The sequence below is a fragment of the Gambusia affinis genome, linkage group LG14 (assembly GCF_019740435.1).
Source record: "Gambusia affinis linkage group LG14, SWU_Gaff_1.0, whole genome shotgun sequence".
NCBI classification, from domain to species: domain Eukaryota; kingdom Metazoa; phylum Chordata; class Actinopteri; order Cyprinodontiformes; family Poeciliidae; genus Gambusia; species Gambusia affinis.
In genome coordinates, this window is record NC_057881.1 from 15585033 (window position 1) to 15597238 (window position 12206).

Here is a 12206-nt window from a genome sequence, read left to right on the forward strand (position 1 = left end):
CTTAGCATAGTCATTATGAAACCGAAATGAGAAATTTAAATCAATGTTGGATTCATAAAAGAATAATAGCAAACATATTTGAAAAATGTTCAAATCATCATCTTACACCCATGTGTGATTACCGTTTCACAATTTTTGTAAAGGCAAAATAATTTATTTATTTACTTTTATTTCTTTTTACTGCACACACTGTAAAAAGAAAAAAACTTTATCTATAACCAGAAAAATTATAAAAACGCTCGAGTCATATTTAGGGATCAGAAGACATGTGAATATCCTCAACTTTTAATTTCCAGCTGCATCTTCATCTTTCAAAAGACACCGATGTCTTTTCTTTGAGCAAAGCTTTTCCTCGTGATTATTATTCTGTTCAAATTTCTCATTCAAAAGATTCTCTTATTAGACTTAGAGTTGAGTATAAAAGAACACAAGACAGAGTAAAATATTAAGGGCAAATAAAATGACATGCCCCCCCACATGTTGTAGCTTTTAAACACCATTTCTTGTCATTATTTAACAAGTCTCTCTCTCCCCCACCCCCATCTCATCCTTTCCCATCATCCATTCATCAAATGACTGCCACCCCTTCAATCTGAGTCGTTGATGCAATTGTTCATCCACTTCATTAGGCTATCACCCTAACCTAGTCTCTCTATTATTTTTCTTCCCCCACCACATCGCCGCCTCTCTATCCTCTGATCATCTGGGCAAGTAACGCACATCGTTCTTACGGCTCCAGTCGAAAGAGGGAACGTCGTTGTCTGGACTGCATGTAGATCCAGTTAAACAAGTCATTTAGTCGGAGCTCAAGTCTACTTCTACTATAATGCATTTTGCATTTCTCCTGCCACTTCACCGCAAATCAATCAACCCATTTTAAGCACCATACATAAACCAAGCCCAGTACTTACCGTTTATAGCCATGAATCAATGATTCTATAGATTCTATAGTTGTTACATCATAGTTACAGGTGATTTTATGCATAACAACCAACAGTGGGTCTGACACGTTTCTAACCTAAACTCTACAGGCCTTTAAAATTCCAGTCTTACAAAAAAAAAGTGTATTTGGAAGAATTTAACATTTCTTATTCTTGGATTTTTTTTTTTCTACAGAATAAAAAAAGATCCTTATTCAACCTTTCTTAAAGGTTGAATTGTGAGGGATGGGGTTTGTGTGTGAGATTGTTACCATTAAAGTTTATTTTATTTGAATGCTTTTTTTAAACAAGAGTATGGCAGGTTAGGCTGCAGAATACAAAAAAAAAAGAAGCTACCAAGTGATTTTTATTTTTTTTTTACCCCCACACACAAAGTTGATACTGTGGCAACCCCATACTGAGGTAAAGTGGTATACTTAGCTGCCCTTTGGTGTGGGATTAAACCTTTTAGCGAAATAGTGCAGTGCAGCCACCAGGTGAGAGACATATTTGACTTTTTCTACCTGCTACACCTCATGAATATTTCAAACTCAGAACTTACTGTATGTGTAATTTGCACCTTGATGGAGAAGAAACATTAATAGACTTTTTTGTCTGTGTGAACTGCATGTATTGCCTTTGGAGTTGTACGTAAAAAGTAAAGAAATAAAGAATAACATGCTTTTCATAACGAGGTGCAAACTGGAGCTATTATTTCTCGCTCACCCAACTCTCATGTCTAACACTGCAGAGGATGTTGGCATTCTCCCTTGACGATTACTAAATAATATTTAGCACAGATGCAATGTAAACGAACAATATGTAAGGCAGGTATTTTTTTCTTTTTCCTCCAAGCACATGAAAACAGCTGAATGTATTCAATCTGGGCTTTGATTGGGTTCACAAACACACAAAAATGCATTCAGACAGAAATTGCTGTGTGACCTGAACTTTTTTTCCCACCAAAATTGACGCCTTAGTCGTCTGTCACGGAATTACCCAATCCAATCAATCGCGGAGGAACAAGCAGGATTTGAAACCCAAACATCCCCAAACACACCGGCCCACACACAAACACACCATTCCGCCAATATCTGAATGAAGATATGCTAATGCGCTTCCGCCTCATGGGAGCCCTCCAGCCACAGTCCTCTCGCCTCTGCCTCGGATCTCGGCGTGTAGTGCTTCTGTGATCATTCTGCAGTTCTTCACGCAGTCTGTAATCACTGCAGCATTCGTTCACCCATTCTGTCAGTCGGCGAGGAATAAAGAGGGCCCAGCTGATGCCCAGCGCTTGCCCTCTCCTCTTAACCGACCCCCACACTCCCAAATGTAACACACTCATCAGCAAAACCGTCAAGGTAAACACTCACGGAGGCGACCAAGAGCAAACACACATGTACACAAACACACACACAAAAAAAAAAAAAAACAGGCCACCTTGGCTGGCCAACGATGGGCAGTGGACTTAGGCTCGGGGCTTGCTAGGTTGGAAAGGGGAACAATTTCATGCCCAAGTGCATCAGACAAGAGCACACTGGGAACATGAGCAAACATTTTTCCACCCAGATAAGTTACAGCAATTACCGTCGCCTCTTTAACCTTGCCGCTCGCCTGCGAGCTCTTTTATTCGTTTATTTATTTTTCTTCTATTTGGTCCCATTCGCTAGACCATTTCCAGCCCACAGTTTTTGCCAACGGCCCGCTGGGAGCTGGAGCCGGCGTTCCGTTTCTCACCGTTACATCATCTTCGCAGATGATAAGAGGTCTCAAGATATGTACTGCAAACGCCTGACCGTGTGGCCGTGCTTTGGTTCTGGTTGCCCCCGTTATGCTGCTGCAACCGTGGCGGCGGGAGCGATTAAATATGCAGCGTCAAGGGGGAAATGTGTCAAGACAAGGTGGTGACACTCCACTAAGAGTAGCACCACCAAGGCACCAATGGTGTGTTCAGGGGCGTGCAAACAACTGAAAGAGAAGTGTGAAGTATCTGCGCGTGCAGGCGTGTGTGTGTGTGTGTGTCCCTACTCTGCTAAACCAAGACCAGTGACAATATGACGCGCTTATTAGCGTCTGCATTGTTGCCAGCCTTATTTTAGCCTGGAGATGAGACAATGAAGCTTTTTTTTTTGTTTTAAACAGAAGTAAACAGGAAAAGTAGGAGAAGCTGGGCTGGCTTTAATCCCAGTGGGCACAAGTCCACTAATCGGTCGGGTATTCTATCAGTCTGAAGGAAGGAAAGGACGGTTACCTACTTTCTCTTTCGAATAAATGATGCCTTTTACGTGAAAACAGGGAATTTCTCTACGTTTTTCAGGATAAATGTGGATTTAAAATTGAGGCAAAAATTAAAGAATGATAAGGAACAGAGGTAGGTTTCAGTAAAATCAAAAATATGCATTTCTCTGTACTACTAATAGGCTGAAAACAACCAAATAAGAAAATCGAGGAAGACTTGTTGCTTTGACTAAATGTAGGTTAACTTCACTTCACTTCAGTCTGATTACTTTGGTGTACTCAGTCTAAAGATGATACCAAAGTATAGCCCTGATAGTAAGTCCATTTTTATTTGAAAAAGACTAATAAAGCCAGTCAAATATAAAATAAAAAAAAACTCAATCTTTTATCATTTTCCACTCTACATCGTTCTTTGACTTGTTTCATTTCCTACTCATTCAGCCGAATGGATCACAGAGCAATCGGGTTCTGTTATTTTTAACGTTGTTTATTAGGATCGTTTTTATTAGGCACAAAGAGCTGGACTGAGTGTTTTCATTAATGAAATTACACAGTTCCAGACATGGGGAGCAGGAATTATTTCCATAATCATTTGGTTGTTCAACTTTCTATCGGAATAAAACGTTAGCTTTGTAACAAAACTGCAGTTGGCTGAACAGGAAATGGTTATTTTGCCAACTTGCGCGTTTTTGGTTATAGTCTGAATTGGTTTAACGTTACCATAACATTAATCATTTTGATTCAAAGACCCAAATAAAAATCTAGAACACAGAAGCTAGCTGGCACATCTTCAAATCATATCTCAAGTCTGGACCGTTTGCACTCTGCTGGAAAGGGCAAGCTGACACTGACCCAGTTAAACCCAAGGAAAAACAGTTTACCTTAGGCAGTCTCTCGTGATAAAAAAAATAGAAGAGAAAAAAGAGACCAATCCAACAGAGATGATGGGACAGACCCTGGAGGAATGAGCTGAAGTGCGCCTGATAAAAACAACATGATCTATAAAGACGGCAGGAATCCACGAACACCTGCTTCTCTCCATACTGGTAGGCTTAGTTTTAACAAAACGACCGTAAGAGTCAACATGTTCTGCCCTTTTCTTTGAAAATGGAGGACTAGCACTGACGTTGTGTTAGAAACCCTTAAGATCTACAAAATCACATGCAAATCTTCATAGGAAGATGATATTCTCCTATCCCACGATGTAACTTTGTCAAACATCCGAATTGTTCTCTTTATATTAATACTAGAAAAAGAAAAAAAAGAAGTGAAATGAATTTCATCTAAGTTTGTACGACTCATCTTTAGCTGCAGGCTGGGATGAAAAAGTTGAGCCTTTGACAAACGGACAGCATGGAGCAGGACGTCATAAAAATGTTCATTTATTTCAATAATTCGATTTTAAAAGTGATACTCAGTTTCCTTTCGTGCGGAGGCATAAATTTCAATGATTACTTCTGTTAATTTTGATGATTAGGGCTTGCAGCTAATGAAAACCCATGATTCAGCTTCAGAAAGTCTAAATATTACATAAGACCAACAGATGAATGACATTTTATCCTGAAATGTTGCTAGAGCCATTCTGTGACAACAGTAACTAGGAAAACCCCACAAAAAGGGTAAGCTACAAAACGCTATTGGTATAGAAGATCACAAAGTCCCGGCTTCAAGCATATAGATGGAAAATTTAGTGGAAGGAAAAGTCTAACTTGAAACATGGATAAGTACAGCCCTAAGGAGAGTAAGCAAAGTTCATTCAAGAGTTTAAACAGATTTCTTCTGTTTTCATCCTTTTACTCACGCAAGTACTTACCAAAGCTATTATAATGGCAGAAAAATAATGAGTGCAATTTTTAGATTCATTTATTAGGGGAAAACACTATTTATAATGAATTTGTGATAACAGTTAACTAGTCAGGGTTTTGCTTTTGTCACTGTGGGACAAATTTGGTTAACGTTTTGTTTTAAATTCTGTCAGTCCACAACATCTCAATTCAAATTAAGTCCTGACTTTGCATCCAAATCCCCTTTGGCTCATTGTCCTGCTAAATATGTCAAGCTTAAGGTCACAGACAGATACTTGGACCATATTATTAAGATTCCATTTGACTGAGTACAGTTACTTTGTGATCTAAAATATTTGTCACCAATAAATTTAAAAAATAAAACAAAATCTTACAAGTAAGGACAAGAACACAAACTTATATAAGGGAACTTATATAAGTTCCCTTCTTGTTTGTGTGTTCTTGTGCACAAGTGTGTGTTCTGACTTTTATTAAAATCGACAGGATTGATTTAATTGTTGTTTTTTTTTAATAAGTCTTGCTACTTAAGTCTTTTTCAACACAATCGCCATCATAGGGTTTCACAATGAAATCAGCAGAACTGGTCCTCAAATGAGCAATCTTAAGGACGTGCACACTTTTAACAGATCTATTTTTTTAATGTTCTACATATATTAAAAAGCTCATTAGTGAGATTCATGACATCAGGCAGCTCTTCTTTACATGCTAAGAGTACTTATGACAGGAAAAGTGTCATTCATGTGTGATTAATCAACATCAAAGTAATGCAGCTCTTAATGGATGCTGACAAAAAGATCAAAACAATTCAGCATATTTTGTCCCATCGAACATCATTAATTCAACTCATCCCCCTTTCATTACATGTTTTATATAGCCTCAGCTATCATCTAAACAGAACCTACGACAAGGATATGCCCTGCTTTACAAAGAATCTGAAGCTGCTTTTTTCAGCTTCAGCAACATTTTAAACATCAGATCATCCTGTCTGTCCTCACCCGTCAGTTCTAGCGCTGACCAGTCCTCCTCCGTGAACAAACAGCTTCTGGACAGGCGGCCCTTTAAATGTCTGATGTTTCAGCTACTGATTAACTCCAAGGTAAATGTTATGCTGTTAATTATCGCGCCGACATATTGGCGAGCTAGTCCAATTAGACTAAGAATCTGTCATGGTTGCCTTTGTCGTCAGCTAAGATCTACTACGTACCTTTGAGTTAGCCTGTGGAAAAGCAACAATCAGGGTTACTAAAATATCGAGTTTCTCTCTCCCATATCTACATCTGCATGTTTTGTGCTCTGATTTATTCGACTCCAGTTACTCTGAAAGTGCATCAACGGCTTCAGCATGACTCCCAATTAGGAGTACATAGCATGCATTCATCTTGTTATCGGATCTTTACGGTACCATGCAAACACGTTCGTGTCACTTGTACTTTTTCCATGTTTTGTCACATTAAAGCTACAAACTCCAGTGTATTTAATTGGGGCATTAAAGGGAGAGCCTTATGTAAAATATATTAAAAGGTTTACGTCATGTTATGATGTTATTGTTATTCCCCTATAAAAATAATAATAAAAAACACGACTTGACTCTTTCATGCACTTTTGAACGATCCTTAAATCTCCCGTGGCAACCATTTGGAGGAGCCTAAACGCTTGTTCTCACAATGCTCCGCCTATTTCTACAAGCTTCCCCACATTGCTCCTCCAGACTAGCGGCATCGGTCATTAGAATTGTGTGTCACATTCATTTCGTGATGGCGCTTTACCACTTAACCTACATGGGGGTTAGGAGTTTGTAGCACTTTCTTCGTTCTAGCAAGCCATTGTTCCACACGGGCCAAATTAGTGAAGCAAATGAAGAATAGCTACCTTGTCAACAGATTCTGAAACTTGGGTTGTTTTCACGTCTGGTAGTCCAGCAGATGTTTTGATAGTGGCGCCAAGTTGCAGCATTTGTTACATTTTCAGCTGCTGCGGTTAGGTTTCGCTCCGCACTTTATCAAACCTGTTCACCCTCCTCACCTGTGGTGACGCTGCACCAAGAACTCCTGAAAGAAGCGACAAAAATCTCTGAAGACGACAAGAGGACAACTTTCTTGGCAAAATGCAAACAAAAATGGAGTGATGTCAGATTTGAGAGGTTGTAGAATTTCTCATTCATCTATGGCAAAAGACAATGACCCATTTCTTCCACTAGTGTTAGACATTTGTTTTGGTTGTATTTACCCAGAATGCCCTGCAATTTAGTCCACTTCCTGCTTTTGGAGTGATCTCCATTGGAGTTGGCGTTCACATTACGCATTCGACCCGTACCAGAGTTCACTTCAACTGAACCAACACCTAGGATTTTAGGCGGACCAGAGTTTGCTTTTTAGGTCTACATCATGTGCGATTGAGCATTCACACCTCCCCAAACAGATTTTCTAGGCAAATGAACTAGATTATGAACTAGACTAAACAGCACTGGTGTGAATGCACCCTTAAGCTTTAACATATAACTTATGTATATAAAACTTCCATCCATCCATCCATATTCTGTTCACCCTTGTCCGGTAGAGGGGTCAGGAGGGTTGCTGGTGCCTATCTCCAGCTACGTTCCGGGCGAGAGGCGGGGTCATCCTGGACAGGTTGGCAGTCTGTCGCAGGGCATATATAAAACTTGTTATACACAAGTTTTTTTTGCTCATGTATAATAAATATGCATTTGTGTTCAAAAGCCTTCAACATTTTCTTTCCATTGCACGATTACATTGTGTTGGTATATCGGGTAAAATCCAAACAAAAGACACTGAAGTTTAGCATTTTAACATGACAAAATATGAAAATGGTCGAGATACTCGACGCACGTAAGGTTGGATATTTCCACTAATATTTGCGTCTCTGGAGTTCAACGCTCTTCATTGATATGCTGAATGCAAAGTGACCTCGGCGTGGGCCGTGTGAGTCGGGGTGGGTGCGGAGGCGGCGATCTGAAAATATGGAGAGAGTCCAGGAGGTGAGGGGGCCGCCTTTGTAGTAACACGCACTCGGAAATCCGTGCAGCGCTTCCTCGTGAGCCGCATCCATTCTTTGAATGCATCCGCATTTTCTAATGACCCAATCTGCGCTGCGCCCTCGATTTTAATGCAGCGGTGGCTTTAGAGGCAGCTGTAATGATATGAAAACACTCCAAGCTCTTCACCTTCTCACAGATTCCTACTGCGACTGCCCTCCCTTCCTCTCTCCTCGTGTCAGGTCCTAGTTTTAAACAGCGATGATAATAATAATAATAATAACTCAGCTCTATAGAGATGTTGTGTTAGTTCCAGATTAGACTGAGGAAATTAAGTCATTGTACATGTGAAAGGGTTGAATCCAAAGCAGCTAAAATCCGATAAGCATCATTATGTAATATTTCAATTGTGAGCTACTAACCTCCCTTCCCTCCTGTATTTTTGACAATGCCCTCCGTGTGCTCATTTAGTGAAATGATCTTTACAGTTAGTTCTCGTGTTCTATGATTAATCATTTAGAAGAATTAAGCAGGGGTTTAGTCATGGATTGCTAATCCACAATGCTCCATGAAAGCTATCAAAAAATAATAAATAATCTTCAAATCACTTTCTTTTTTTTTTTTTTTTTTGCCTTTTTGGGTACCCTACATATGAATTCCTTCCGATTAGAAAAGCACCATCAGGTTGTTTTTATCCCCCCAAACTTAATTTTGACTGACTTCATTTTTTTAATATAATTCCAAGCACAATACCTCATAAAAGATAAAGAAAATGACCAAAGATGCTTTGATAGATGAAAGAATTTTGAGATTATCATAATCATGTGCATTAAATTATATCCTTAACCTTTATGTTTTATTAAAAAAAATTTAAAAGTGGATCAAGACAGAAAACTGCTGCCTAAACTCACCAGTATCTACAGTTTGGGAACCAATTAAAAAGACTAGAACAAGAGCACACAGTATGGGCTTGTATTAATAACAAATCTCGCTGGACGATAAATCATATTGTTTTGAGACAATTTTCAAGTAATGTTATAGTTATGGCATAATAATGCAAGAACTTTAACCCCTGATCAACATTCAACACTAGAACTGGGAGATATTGGAAATATATAAACAAAAAACAACAGAAAAACAAAATTAATTGTAGAGTCTATAAATAAAATTGTCAAAAAAAAGGGGTACAGTTGAGCCCGATGCACCAGACTGAAGACTTTTGTCATCCAGTTTTTGGTAAATAGAGAGAAGAGAAATTTGATAAATTATGCAAATGGAAATGACGGAGCTCATTTTTATTTATTGTGCGATTAATAGATTTATTGTTTATTGCGACAGGCCTAGCTGCAGTAAAATATTGTTTTCTTTTAAGATGTTTTTTTTTTAAAAAACACATCTTCACAAGGAGTGCTGGAAATGATGGGAGGGGCTGCATCTGGCCTGCAGTCTGCCAAGTAACTGTATCGGCAGATACACACACAACATAGACTGACACTTCTGTTTTTTTTCCTCTTTTCTTGATCAGTTATCCCCGTGAGAAAGGAGCACGCAGGGGCCCGAGACATGATGCCAAGACGAGCATTTAATCCTGTGCCCATCAAGATGGAGCATCTCCACTGAGCCTCCTCTGTGTGGGGGAAAAGAAACAAACAAACAAAAAAAAAACAACAAAGAGTTGGATGTTTGGAACATGTGTTGGTGCTTCACAGCAGAGCCTCGTGTGTGTGTGTGTGTGTGTGTGTGTGTGTGTGTCGTTCAAGTAAGGAATTTTAAGTCTAATTGAGAAAAATAAATCATTATTTTAATTGAGTCTTGTTTTACTATTGAACTGTCTTTTCTGGTTAGCATTTAATTATGCATCGTGCTCCATTGACATCAATCACTGCTTAGATTCTGAACAGTCACAGCTAAACCTAATGAACTACAATTATAAAACTCAGGCACTTATACTCATTCTAAATACATTCTATTAAATATACTTATACCACATCACATATTGTTATTAAAAGGGTAGTGTTTTTCAGTTTCCATGCACGCAGTGCCATTTTATAGCAAAGCCAAGAACTATGCTATGTTCAGTTATAAAAATATGACTTAACTTTGACACCTTGAAATTGGCGTCTGTCTCTTTAAGAAGCTCTGACTCCTATCATCAAAGCCATTAGAAGTATTTTTTTTTTTTTCACAAGTCATTGACACATCATCACATTATCTCTAGTGGGAAACAGTGGCAGTGGCAGCATCATGCTGTGGGTATGCTTTTATTTGTAATGGGCACGAAAGCTGTGGAAAGTGGATATAGCCAAATGCGCAGCGATGAGCGCTTAAAGAAACCTTGTTAGAAGTCGCAGAAGTTTTGAGAGTACGAGGCAGAATAGTGAACAAAATAAACAATCAGAACCACGTAATTTATGTTCTAGGGCCTATTCAAAACCTAATCCCAAAGACAAAGGAGAAACTGTGGCAAGACCAAATATGAACGTTCAAAGGATCAGTCCAATCAAACTGAGCTGGAAAGAATAGGCAGAAATCTCAAAACTGGTGGAAATTTAGAAAACGCAATTGCAGTGAAAGTTGGTATTATATGCCACACTTTTTAGAGTTTTGTATCATTTATGTCCTTCACAATTAAGCATTTCATCTTGGTCTATCACATAAAATTTCCTGAATCACATTTATCCTCCAAGGCTTATCCTGGACACACATACAGACTAAAGCAAGTCTACATCACTCAAAATGCAACCTGGATCCATTTTAAGAGACAAAAAAAAGCATGCAGTGCCTGGAATAACTTCTAGTGGCGTTTATTCAGTCATTTGAATTCACATCTAACCTCACAGATAGTGCATCAAGCAAAGATGCACTATCTGATCTCCTGGCACATCAGCCAATCCAATCAGAGCCAAGAGTCAAAATGTTTCGCCGCACCACGGCTGTGTGAAACAGGCAGCGGCAATTTATGGGAAATTCGATGTCTTCCAGATCAGCTGTGCTCTAAAAGCTCGTTCAATCACCTAAGTGTAAAGAAATCATGTGCTGTGTCTAGAAACACATCGGCACTGCACTGCAAAAAGGAATTTTGAAGGGAATTAAATGTATGGCATTAAAAATGAGTGAAATTTAAATCTAGAGAATTATTTTTCAACACAATAGTGCAACTCTGACAACTTTATTTTGGTAACTGATCAGACCCACTTTAGATTCAAACTTTACTGAAGGCAGAAGTTCAGATATCTTTTATTCTCACTTTTGTATTATCAGGCAGTATAAATGAATACAGTGAGTAAAGTGAGCACTGAACAAGTCAATGTTTTTCTAACATATTTGTAATATTTCCATTGACAAGAAATTCACACCAGAAAAACTAAAAAGGAAAAACAACTTTGTTCATAAATTATGTGGAATAGTGCAGGAAATAAGTACTGAACACATGAAGATGATGTGTAAAACAGCATAGAAAGCCAAGAAACCAGCTTCAATCTAGCAAAAAGCAGTATGATTGGTAAAAGCAAATAGATCTTAACAAAAAAGTCTTACACAAAATATAAACAAAAAGGTAGCTTTTCTAAACTTCTGAAAGTTGTAGCCTTGTGGGGAAAAAAAACAATTTCATCATAAACCAGCAATCATTAAGCTTCTCTTGTAGAACGCCTGGCAGAGGGATCCAAGAGGCATTAATGGATAGCTTCAAAAAGATCTTGTTTTCATGGGTTCTCGTTAAAATAAAGTAATTCACTCAACCACACTGTTCTCTATGCACCAATGCACTGTGGAAGAGGAAGAAAAAAAAAAAAAGAGGAACATGCTGCAGCTTGTTTAAAGCTAGATGCAGAAGATTTGGTCAAGCCTGAGAAATGCTGACAGATGAGATCAAAGCTGAACCCTTTGGATAATATCGCACACACGCCATGTTTGGACAGAGAGCGGTTCTACAAATTACTCCCGACGTGTCTACAGTAAAGGTTGCATCACAGATCATAACTGGAAGGGAAAAAGAAGAAATATCAGGACAACGTTGAGAAGCATATGTCGATAAAAACGAGTCAGCCTAGGAAGAAAATGGTTCCAAAGACAAAGTCAAGGAAATGTTTGGTTTAAGAAAAAGAAACAGTTGGTAGAATTGAGAATTAATAAAATCCAGTAATCAATCAAATCCTTCCCAGGCTATTAGTAGAACTCCATTATTAGTAGAACTCCAAGAGTCTATCAGTGACTTACTGTGGAGGCCATAAAAGAGTCCAGAACAACATC

General features: G+C 38.6%; 1 protein-coding gene across 2 annotated transcripts in view; it reads right to left on the reverse strand.

The window, feature by feature from the left end:
* The window catches only part of dlgap3 (discs, large (Drosophila) homolog-associated protein 3), a 160070-nt gene that overhangs the window by 139652 nt on the left and 8212 nt on the right, over nt 1-12206 (reverse strand). The gene's annotated exons all lie outside the window — the stretch shown is intronic.